This window comes from Delphinus delphis, chromosome 4 (genome assembly GCF_949987515.2).
Source record: "Delphinus delphis chromosome 4, mDelDel1.2, whole genome shotgun sequence".
NCBI lineage: Eukaryota > Metazoa > Chordata > Mammalia > Artiodactyla > Delphinidae > Delphinus > Delphinus delphis.
In genome coordinates, this window is record NC_082686.1 from 32055833 (window position 1) to 32068190 (window position 12358).

The following is a 12358-nucleotide window of genomic DNA, read 5'->3' on the forward strand; positions in this document are numbered from 1 at the left end:
AGTACTAAAGCAGTATTTGGAAAAGTGATTAGTGTTTGCGGAAGTGGGAAGAAGGTTTCAAGAGATAAGACTGTAGATATAAATAAGGGACACATCAAGTGGGACTTATAAGCCATATTAAGGTGTCTGAACTTTATATTTGAGGAATTGGGAAGCCCCTGACGTCTTTGTTCTCTTTTGTCTTAGGCAGGGGAGCTACGTAACCAGATTTGCATTACAGAAAGACAATTTTGGCAGAAGCTATGTAGAAATTCATTCCAATGACACTGATATTCTTAAAAACTCATGAAAGCCCACAACATAAAGAATGTGTTAAAACACTTTCATACTAAAAGATATGGATTTCACATTATAAATCTTTATAATATTATCTTTTAATTAGAGATTTATATGTACATAAGTACCAAGATGGCATTCTTGTATATGGTAGTTTTATGGAATTAAAAAAATTAATTGCTGGGCTTCCCTGGTGGCGCAGTGGTTGAGAGTCTGCCTGCCGATGCAGGGGACACGGGCTCGTGCCCCAGTCCTGGAGGATCCCACATGCCGCGGAGCGGCTGGGCCCGTGAGCCATGGCCGCTGAGCCTGCGCGTCTGGAGCCTGTGCTCCGCAACGGGAGAGGCCACAGCAGTGAGAGGCCCGCGTACAGCAAAAAAAAAAAAAAAAAAAAAAAAAAAAAATTAATTGCTAATTAATATAGTGCTTTATAGTTACTAAAAGTTTTTCACATACTTAATGATTTAGATCTTCTAGAATAGGACAATGAAGGATTAAAAAAAAGCAAAGGAAGGTTTTTCTACACAGACTAAGACACAGAAAATTAATAGGATATTTCATTTCTTTTCCAAGACTTTCCCACAGAGCAATCTATAAGGAGGAAAGTACAAACAGCAGTAGGATCAAGAATTCTGGAATGTAAAAGAGAAAAAAGAAATTACAAAAATTTATAAACATTGGTTATTTTTCTCTTAACAAAATAATATTTTCAGGTTTAAACAACTTTATAGAGAAACCAAGTGACATTTTCTCTGTGTCCTTGAACTTTTTTTGGTCCTTTTACTAACCTAAAGCATTTTCCAAAGAAACTAAAAAGCTGTATGTAGTAAGAGATAACATAGGAAACTGACTTCCAGTCAGGGAAAAGGAATTTCCCCCTCATAGGCAAATGAGCCTTTGTTATTCTTTTCCCTTTTAGTGAAAAATGTTGCCATATTTCTTTGAAACTAAAATGCCATCAACTGCAAAACTTACTCAGATTTCAGAGCTGTTAAATGTGAATAAAAAGATGGCGTTACAAGTGATGAAAAACACTGAAGTGACAGAAAAGATGAAGTTGCTGTGGAACTTCCTTAAATTCCTGTCAGAATCAAAGCAACAATGAAGAGTTTGTTGTACACAAATAAAAGCTTATGATAACATATGGTGGCATCCTTTTAAGCTCTAATTTAAACATCTGTATCCATACATACAGTATATACATGTGTATTTGCACGTGTATGTAAAGGCTGAAGTTCCAAAGGGAGAATAAATGAGGGGGGAAAAAAGGGGTGGAAATAGGGCACAGAAGAGCTGGCATGCCATACTACAAAATGAAAATAAGCCATAGCATTATTAGTATTAAAATCCAACAAACATTTGCTAAATCCTTGTAAACCCATTAACAAGATTTGTCATTACAGTTCTCTGTTCAGTAACCGTGAGAGAACAGCAATGAATAATGATGCTTTCATGACATAGGAACTAAAACTTGCCCATTTTCCTCATGAGGGTTTTATGAGAGTTTAAGAAATATTAGATAAACAGATTATAACAGGAATGAGGACATTTTTTCTACAAAATGATTTATTTCATAGGCTATTTCATGGTTTTCATCTCCCCCAAAATCAGAATTCTGCTTCCTGACCAATGATGGGGTTAAAACCATCCAAAATTAATGCTGTAATGTATATTTTAAATGTTAAGCCTAGCTAAAGCCAACATCACGTAAATAATGATGGGTAAAAATAAAGTACAAAGATTTTTAAATTAAATTGTAATAATAAGCGAAGCAATGTAAATGCCATAGCCTCAATGACTTTAAATATATTGTTGAAAAAAATCTCGATTTTAAAAACGGGTTTCATAATTCAGCACTCATGTTTCAAGCAACTGTCCCAGGTTGGAGAGAGATGTAGGAAATTTTGGACCTAAAAATGCAAGACATATGGTCTTGATTGCCTTTCGCAGCTACGTTAAGAGTTCAGTGTAAAGAAAAGCTTTCCAAACGCCAGCTTGCAAACTAGGTTTTTATGTGAAACTCTAATAAAACAGCAGCAGATGTTTCTATGCTATTAATTTGTTTGGGACATTTTTGGCTGGTTCATTCCAAATCAACTGTTATCCCTTGTCCAACAACTGCAGCATTCATTTCTTTTTTATACATGGAGAAAGAGAGAGAAAGGAAGCTTTTCCTCTGGAATAGATATTGCATCAATTTGCTGTATTCATGGGAAAGTGAATGCCAACGCTAGTTTTTTGGGGTTTTTTGCTATTGGGGGATGCAGTGGGGGGGAATCACCCAGCCAAGGAATTGCAGACTAATCTTGACTTATTTACTTCCGAAACAAATCTTGACTTACTTCTGAAACCTGCTTATATTGCTGTAGATGAATGATAAACTTATTCTGGTCCTGATTTACATGACAAAAAGATCATCACCTTATAAATGTTCACACCATCAGAGTCAATTCACTTCTATTCCCCCTCTCTTAACCTTGTAATCCAGTCTTGCTGCCCCAAAGATCTTAACAGATTGCCCCTCATTGGATGTCATATACCTGTTGTTGAGTTCTATTAAAACAGTCAACATGCTTTACCTTCAGAAGGAAAACAGACGTGATGTTCAAAATTCAAACCTTTCTTTAACTGAGTCATTTTCCCAATTATGTATTAATCAAATTTTGACAGCAAAAGTGGGAGGAAACAACAGATCCATCAACAGATCCAGATGATTCCTCCCAATGGGGCCAAATGTGTTCACTCTAACCAGTTTTCCTCTGTAACTGGGCTCCTGAGAATTCATTTTTAAGGATCATTCTCAGTCCATACAGATTATTAATATCTTTCAAGATTATACAGAAATCCTTAATGGGATTTAGATAGAATCCCTAAAGCCTATTACTCTATGAAATTACTCAGGCTGCTGGCTAAAGTGCCAAAATGATTTGGATTTCAGTTTTGTTTCTAAAACAAATGTAATAAAGTATCATTAACAAATTCAACTACAGTTGGTTCAAGTTCAAAAAAATCTGCACATTCTAATGTAACAAGAAAGTTTTAAAGCCCTAATGGAATTTTCTATAATTCTCTCCTTAATTGGAAAACATTTGCTACTTGGAAGTATTTCCATGATGTAAGAGCCAACTAACAAAGCGAAGTACCTTATAAGACTCTTTGTCTATATGTATATACTCTGAGTTTTGACATCGTAGCTGCTCTTCCAGGCCTGTGGGAACAGAGAAATCCTACAATATCTCTCAGCTGCCCTGAGGATAGAACCCATGTTCTTGTACGATGAGCATCTTTCGGATCTCGCTCCTCTCCTGCTCAGCTCTCCACTTCCTCTGTTGCCACTCTTGACCTCCCTTGCTACTCTATCCTCCAGGCCGACTGAACTAATTTCAGTTCCTAAACTAGTCACCATCTCTCAAGCCACTGCCTGGAGACTAGTATGTTATTTCTTACATCCCAAAGTCTTAACTAGTCACCTACTGTATGTGGTCTCAGTCTCAAATTAGCTCCTTTTTTTTCTCCTACAAATTTCTCCTAATTCCTTTCATCCCACAGCATCTACCTGCCCATCACTGCCCCCCACCAACATAACACAGGGGAAATCTCATTTGTATGTGCTCACATAAAACACAGTCCTTACCTTTGTAAGAGCAGAATACATTGCACTTGTCAATCTCACTCAAGCTCCTTTACAGTAGGAACTGTTTAATGTTACCATAAAATCTTTTCCTAGCACAGTACCTGAATTTTAGAAGCCATCTGATACTACACTTGGAATTGAACACTCTTTAGTACCTCTACAACACCAGCATGGATTTTGTGATGTAGAGACCATGTAGCTGCATTTCTTGATTCTGCTTATTCTGCTAACTCAAGAATGGGTTTTCCAAACTTAACTTGTCCCAAACCGAGTCTCTGCTCTGAACCCTCTTCTAACGCTCCTACCAAATCATGTTTCTCCTACACTCATTTCTGACTCAAAAACTCTCTGATTTTCCCATCTCAGAGTAAAAGCCAAAATTGTTATAATGACCTGCAAGACTCCGTCTATACCATTTGCTCACCCTATTAACTCTCTCACTTCTTTAACATACTTCTACCTTATGCACTCTGTCCAACCACGCTGGGGTCCTAGCCATTCCTTAAATGCCTCAGGCACACCTCCTCCCTCAGGACTTCTGCAGTTACTCTTCCTTCTGTGTGGATAATGGACACCCACAAGCTCCTTCCTTCACCTCCTTCAGATTCTTAGTCAAATCACACTTACTCAGGGAGGTCTAGCCTGGTCCCCTTATTTAAAACTGAATGAATATCCTCACATTTGGCATTTCCTAATCCCTTTCTACTTTATTGTCTTTCATCATCTAACAAACCATACACTTTCCTTAGTTATATTACTTACTGTTTAACCTCCTTTCTGTACTGCAAACGCCATGAAAGCAGAGATTTGAAACAGAGTTTATTTTTTGTTTTTTGTCTCCCCAGCACCTATAATAGTGCTTGCCATTAAGGAGATACTAAATTAATATTTAACTGAACAGTGTTTGATAAATATAATAAAACTAAACTACATATCTGTATTTCTAAGCATATCTAACTATGCTAAACTAAACTAAAATCCTGACCTTGATCATTGTTTTTAATTGCAGCTTTGTAATTATTCACATGATAGAATTGAAAAACTAGTAAGTATAAAATGTTAACAGCTTACACCTAATGTCTAAAAATATTTTTACATATTTTTGTAGTTTTATAGAAATTGATAGAAGAATTTCAGTAAAAAACTTCCTTTAAATCTTAGAAAAATATAAACTATGAACTGTTCCAGATTCTTTAAGAAAATTAAAATACACAGCTATTTTGTCAATCATTATATGATCTAATCTTTGGGAAAATAAAAACCACAATTTAACCAAATTTAAAATAATCAGGAATAAAATAGTTTATATACCAAATATTTTTCATCTAGAAGCTTTAAACATATATTCACACACACACTAACACAGACACACATCACACTTTGATAACAAAATAAAAAGAACGTCTTCAAAGTCATAAAGTTTGAAATTCACATCACGTCTGAGCTGAAAGCTCGTGTTTGTAAATTACCTGTCAAATTTAAAACCATTTCTTGATTTTTCTGGTTTTTACAAGGGATAAATACGTGTATAAATATATAAATATAGATGTGTCTCTATTCACCTGGACCAAAAATGTATATATATGGCCCTAACTTAGTTTATTTTTACACTGAAACATTAGTATACTGCACTCCCAGATAATCCAAAATCAGTTAAATAGAATCCTCGGAAAAATTCCATTTAACCAAAACATTTTTTTTTGTCAACCACATTAAAAAAAGAAAGCTATATATTATGCCATGCACACCTGTGCCTTCATTCCCATGGTTATACACTAGATAGATCAGAGATCTCAACACAGGCAGTCTGACTTTAGAGTTCATTCATTGTTTTTTTTTTAATTTTTATTGGAGTATAGTTGCTTTACAGTGTTGTGTGAGTTTCTTCTGTACAGCAAAGTAAATCAGCTATACGTATACATATATCCCCTCTTTTTTGGATTTCCTTCCCATTTAGGTCACCACAGAGCACTGAGCAGAGTTCCCTGTGCTATACAGTAGGTTCTCATTAGTTACCTATTTTATACATAGTCTCAGTAGTGTATATATGTCAATCCCAATCTCTCAATTCATCCCACCCCCTTCCCCCTTGGTATCCATACGTTTGTTTTCTACGTCTGTGACCACTACTCATTCTTAATTAGCCTCCCTGTAGCACTGGCCTAAGGCTATTAACATTCATTTCTGTTCTCACTTTTGTCATTTATTGAAAGTCCACTACAGGCAAAGCTTACTTGAGTTCTACCTGTAAGCTCTAACTTACTAACTACATGGATGTTGTCCTGTTAGGCTGGATCCGAGTACAGATATTCCTTCCTTTTTTCCTTCCTTCCTTCCATGATTCATTCATTCATATTTAAGTAAATGTTCCATTCCTCCCAAATCCTAAACCCGTTAGCATACTAGGCTGTTCAGTTAAGTGTATGGCAATTTTCTTATTGGTAAATTGCAAGTGTGTCTTTCTGAGACAAATATTTAAAACAGGATGCAAGGTCCTTTAGGCATAGTTATTACACTACTGACGGACCTTTTTACTCTTTATCAGCTTGTGGAAAATGTGGCTTTATGATATAGTTTGCCTTTAATTTTTGAGAACAGAAAATAATTTCTAATACATAAAAATATAAGGGATCGTGTCAGATTGTTAATAATCTAGAAATTCAACATTGGTTTATCATTAAAATATACATAGGAATTTACTACATCAACAGATAAGGTGGGTAAAAACACAGGTGACATACTCAACATATCCAGGAAAATCATTACATACAATTCAGAACTCATTCATGGAAAAAAAAGAAAAACTCAGAAAATTAAAAAGATATTATATATTTAAAATTTAGAGCAACTATTACTCTTAATAGAGAAATATTAGAAGCAGTTCTTCTTGAATCAGGAATAAGACAGGGAAGCTTGGTATCACCATTCCCATTCAACATTGTTCAAGAGGTCCTAAAAAAGTTAGAGAATTCCAACCTCAACAGTCCCTATAGTCACAGATAATTTCGATGATCATAGTTCCAACCACCATGGTTCCTAACTAGGGCTGTGAAACTGGAATCTGGAAAATGAGGTAAAAATACAGAAGTCCACGGTGCACATCGCAGACGTACAGAGGTGAGGCTGTCTGCTGTTGGAACTTTTTCAGATCACATCCCAAAGTCTTGAGTAATTCATCATTGGAAGGAATAGTCCCTCATGGTTCAATCAAAACACAGCTAAGCAAAAGCTGTGCACAGAACTTCTAACTAAAACCGCTTCAAGGGCTACATTTTGCAGCCAGAAGAGCTAAGAATGAATGAGTCCATCTGCATCACGTTTAATATTCAGTCTAATATAGGGAAGGTTTAAGTAAATTGCAGAGGCCCTAGGCTATCCAGACTCCCAGCTGACATTTAGGTTACGGACTCCACCTTGGAGTTTAGGAAGCCAGGGCTCTGTGGGGCTTGGGGCAGAGATGACAGAGGTGCCTAAAGTTCCACAGCCAGATCCTCCGGGGGTGGCATCATTCATTCACCGCGCCACTGTGAGGTCCGTGCAAGCTCTGACCTCCCTCAGTCTGCTAGAGCCTGAATCTGCCAATGATGGTTGGTGGAAGCCGAAATCCTGCAACCACCATGGCAGCCCTGGATGCCTAGGCTTAGATCCTGGGCAGGGGCCTGCTGTCTCAGCAGTGGAAGCCGTGACCGTGTCCCCACGTCTGAACGTAGAGGCAGTCAGTGCCTTGGAGACCAGAGCGAAAGTGACAGGGCCTAGATGCCAGCGGCCACCTAAGAGCTTTACTGCCTCGAGCCCGCAAGTGCTGCTGGGAATATGGCGGCTGGCGTGAGGGCAAATGAGCTTAATTAAGCATTTGTGTGCCTGTTTCTTGACCATTTGGGTTTCAGCTTCCGTGAAGGGCCTGTTCAACTTTCTTGCTCACATCTTATTGGACTGTTTGCTACCCCTACTCTGCAATATTTAATTTATATATTTAATATTCAATATATTTGATAAATTTTTAATATATTTGATATATTTTTAATATTTATTTTTTATTGTGAAAGCTAATCCTTTTTCGTATGTGTTGTGAAGATCTCTTGATTCCTGTCATGTTTTTTTCACTCTCTTCATGGTGTCTTTTTGATAAACTGAAAATTCTAATTTTAATGTCAAATTTGGAGTTTTTTGTCTTTATAATCGTAAAGAAAGTGCTGTTTATCTTTATCTTTTGTTTACCTTTACCCCAAAGTCATAAAGCTTTATTCATATATTGTTTTATAGTTTTTCTTTTTACATTTATGACTTTTATCTATCTGACACATGTCTTTGTAGAATGTAGAGTGTCTACCTCTTTTTTTTTCTTTTCTCCATATGAATAGCCTCTTGTCTTGGCACTTTTTACTGAAAAGATCATCTTTTCTTCCCAACCTGTAATATCTGCTCTGTCATAATTCAATTTCCATTTGCCTTTGTCTCTGTTTCTGGGCTCTTAATTATGCCTGTTGATCTGTTTGCCTATGTCTGTACCAGTCTTCATTACTACAGTCTTATACTAAGCTTTTACCTCTGATAAGGCAAGGCCTCCCACCTAATTCTTTTTTTTTTTTTTTTTTTTTTTTTTTTTTTTGCGGTATGCAGGCCTCTCAGCGGCCATGGCTCACGGGCCCAGCCGCTCCGCGGCATGTGGGATCCTCCCGGACTGGGGCACAAACCCATGTCCCCTGCATCGGCAGGCGGACTCTCAACCACTGCGCCACCAGGGAAGCCCCCACCTAATTCTTATACTTAGACCTGTCTTGGTTATTTCTGGTTTCTTGCTCTTACATAAAAATTTTATATCAGCTTCTCAGCCCCCTCACATACACACACACACACACACAGTCCTGTTGAGATTTTTATTGAAATTGAAAGAAAATAAATAAAACAGAATCATTATTCTCATTGAGGGAAAATGATTTTCAGCTAAGATCTACCATAGCTATTTATTGCCTAATAGGATAGGATTTTTACAACTTTTTGATTCAGTCCACCCTCTCATCTCTATAAACAGGTCTTTGTAATGCACCTAGGTTGCTGGAACGAATTGAGAGTGTGATGTAACAAAAACATAAAGTGATCTAATTTGAAAGCTAAAGGATTTCATACTTAGCCTACACTCAGCAGTTTCCTTTTTTTCTATCAGGTTGGGGCTATTTATACATATTATTTTAGTGTATGCAGTATCTGTATGGTTAGAGGCAAATTCTTTTAAGATAGAGAACTGTTTGCTCACTCCAATAAAACCCTCATATATTTTGCACTGCTGTGTTTGATGCTTTCCAGTATTTAGCATGTCTGCGAAGGTCATGCCTAGCAAAGAATTAAGTATTTCATGCTAAATCATTCATGTTTATAATAATTCTGTAAGATAGATACCACTATCTCCAGTTTATACCTGCAGAAATTGAATCTTAGAGAGGTTAGGTAACTTGCCCAAGGACAAATAGCCAGTAAGTGGCAGGACCTGGATTGAAACCCAAGTTTTTCTTAGTTTAGGTTGAATAAATGTTTATTACATGTATAAAAAATGGTAATAGAACTCAATTTGGAAGAGGCCAATGTGGATACATTGTAAGCGATTAAAGATGTATGATATTAATTGAGATTTCATTGACTTAAATCATTCATTGTTGATAGGTTGAGTCTGTACCAGACCTATGATTCCCACTCTGGAATCATTTCCTTCAGCTGCAGCTTGATCTATGCATTGTTTCTCTTGCCAAGAACTGCAGAAGTCCAGGCAGCCTCTCATACTGGTCTGTAACTATATTAAAACTGCTACAAATAACTGCTGAACAGACTGTCTCTTATATATCATTCAAACCAGAAGTTCAGTGGCAACATACCACCACAACCTCTTTCTGATTTGGTAGCTATAAAAGTTGCTCTAGGATTCTTTATTTTGAGAAAAAAATCCACACACACACACACACACACACACACACACACACACACAATCTAAAATGCTATGCGATCTTTCTTGACTTAAAATATGATTCTAATTACAGTGAAATTTCATCTGTCTGGCCCACTAAAAAAATAATTCAGACTAGCTAGCTAGTTTTCCTTTTGAGGGGGGTACAAATTATGAAGCAAAATTTAATCTTTTAATCTGAAAATGTCAATTAATATATAGTGGACACTTCAAAATATAGGGAAGTATAGATAACTGATTATATCTTCATTTTATAATGCTTCTGTTTTATCCTATGACATCCCATCTGTAAAGTCATTTTACCTGTTCAGGTGTGCCTATTCTTAACTTCTTTTTTTCCTCTTAATTGATATCTTTTCACATGCAACAGGTTTTAGATACCGGACTACAAACTAGTTCATATTGTGTATAAATTAATTGTCATCAGATTCATAATAATAGCATGCCTTCCTCCCCAGCTCCCATAACAGCACATAATGAGTATTTGGATTTGGCCCAGAGAAATGAGGTTACAGGATAATTTCATTTAATTCAATTAAATTCTACATAATTTAATTCCTTTCAACAAACTTTTACAGACATCTGTGGCTACTCCAATATTCCAGGAACCTGGGTCCCTGTCCCTTGCTCCAGAAAAAGATCCTGAGACAAGGCTTTGAGTGCCATCACCTTTAGGAGAGTGGGAAATTCAGACAAAGAAGGAAAGGAAACCAACACAGGACGTATTCATGAGCAGATGGAGTCCTACTGGAGCCCTCTAGGACATTATACGGAATACCCTTCAGAGTTATTCCACTAGAGGGGATAGGACAATAAGGTATAATTACGCATCAGATCCTCTCTGGGGAAAAAGACAAATGTCTGGAATTGATTGAGGGATAGTTCTGGACATGTTAATTCCCCACAATATCAGGGTACCTACACGTACAGCCAAACACAGGGTCAGAGAACGAGTCACACGTATTTGCAGAAGAAAGCCCTGCGCATGTATGAAAGCAGTGAGTACAAAGCAGATTTGAGTGCTAAACCAGTAGCATCCACTACAATATCCTTAAAGTGCACAAAGGGAGAAATCTAGAGATTCTTTCTCTCTATTCATAATTCTGTTTGTGCCAGTTGCCCTGGATCACCCAAATATTCTCCAAGCACCTTCTGTACACAAAAACTAAATTGGGCACTGTGGGAAAGACAAAGATATGAAAGACACAGTCCCTGCCACCCAATGGACTAGTAGTGAGCTTTTATGATCCTATAATCTGGTGGAAGGGTTCTATATGGATTCTCTAAGCTCAAAGAGGCTAGATTTATATATTGCAGAAGGCCACAGGCAGACTACATATTACATATTTCACAATACGTAGCACAATACGTCTTCCCCTGAAGAACAAACGTTGCCATGGGTTAAAAAAATTATATCTGCCTTCCTCACTCTGTTCCAATTTAATGTCTATCCAAAATTAAAAGGAAGCCAATGGAAAAGGGGAAAAAAAAGGAGGAGAGATCAAGTGGTTGTTTATACTTTTAAAAAATGTAAATATTTTCCAAAGATTGAAAATTAACATTTACAAATTTGGTTGAACACGCTTTGTTCATGCACAATAGTGCATTTGTTAACAGTGACATATTTATCTGGCCTTTCCTAGTCCTAGGAAAAATTATGTCAATTTTCCCTCAGACTGCCTTCCTATTCTGTCACACAAATTATTTCATGAAACATGAATCCAAATGTTCTGTTCTTTTTCAATTTCCTTTCACCACAAATTCCAGAGTTCTGCACTTCATGGCTTTTCAGTAACAATTCAGTCTTTTTATTCTAATGGCAAAAATGCAATACTGCTGTCTTTAATCAAGCTACTTTTGACATGTCTTCAATAGTGAAGATTCAGCCTTTTGTGTCAAAGGGAAACTTTTAAAAATAATTACAATGATTTTAAATTATGTTTTGCTGATGCATTTTCAGCTCTTGGGATCCTCATTACTGCATTTTCCCATCAGTTTCTGCAATGCTTTGGCTCCTTATTTTTAATGCTAGATAATCACTATAAATACAGAAATGTCACATTTTAAAGATTTCTCACTGGACAAACAAATATATAGATAATATACATAAAGTATCAAGGAATTTAAGATAATTTCCTACCCTATCTCTTTGTTAACAAGTCCAAGATCTAAGAGGAAAATAAGTAATAGGGGAAAAAATACTGGACACATATCCTTATTGCATAACTCAAAGAAAGCAGGCTAACTCCAGTCATTTGTTAATAAACCGTAAAGATCATCTACATATAATTAAGTGGCAGGAAGACGATGGCTCCTTTAAGTCATCATCCAGGCTATACAAATCTGCAGAAGAACATGGTCTATAATCTTCTCTAAGACCTGGCCCTACCTATATTTCCAGCCTCAGCTCACACCTTTTCCCATCTCCCTCCCCCCATTCCTTGTGGTCTCTGAACATGAATAACTTTCTCTTACCTTCAGAATTTTAAACT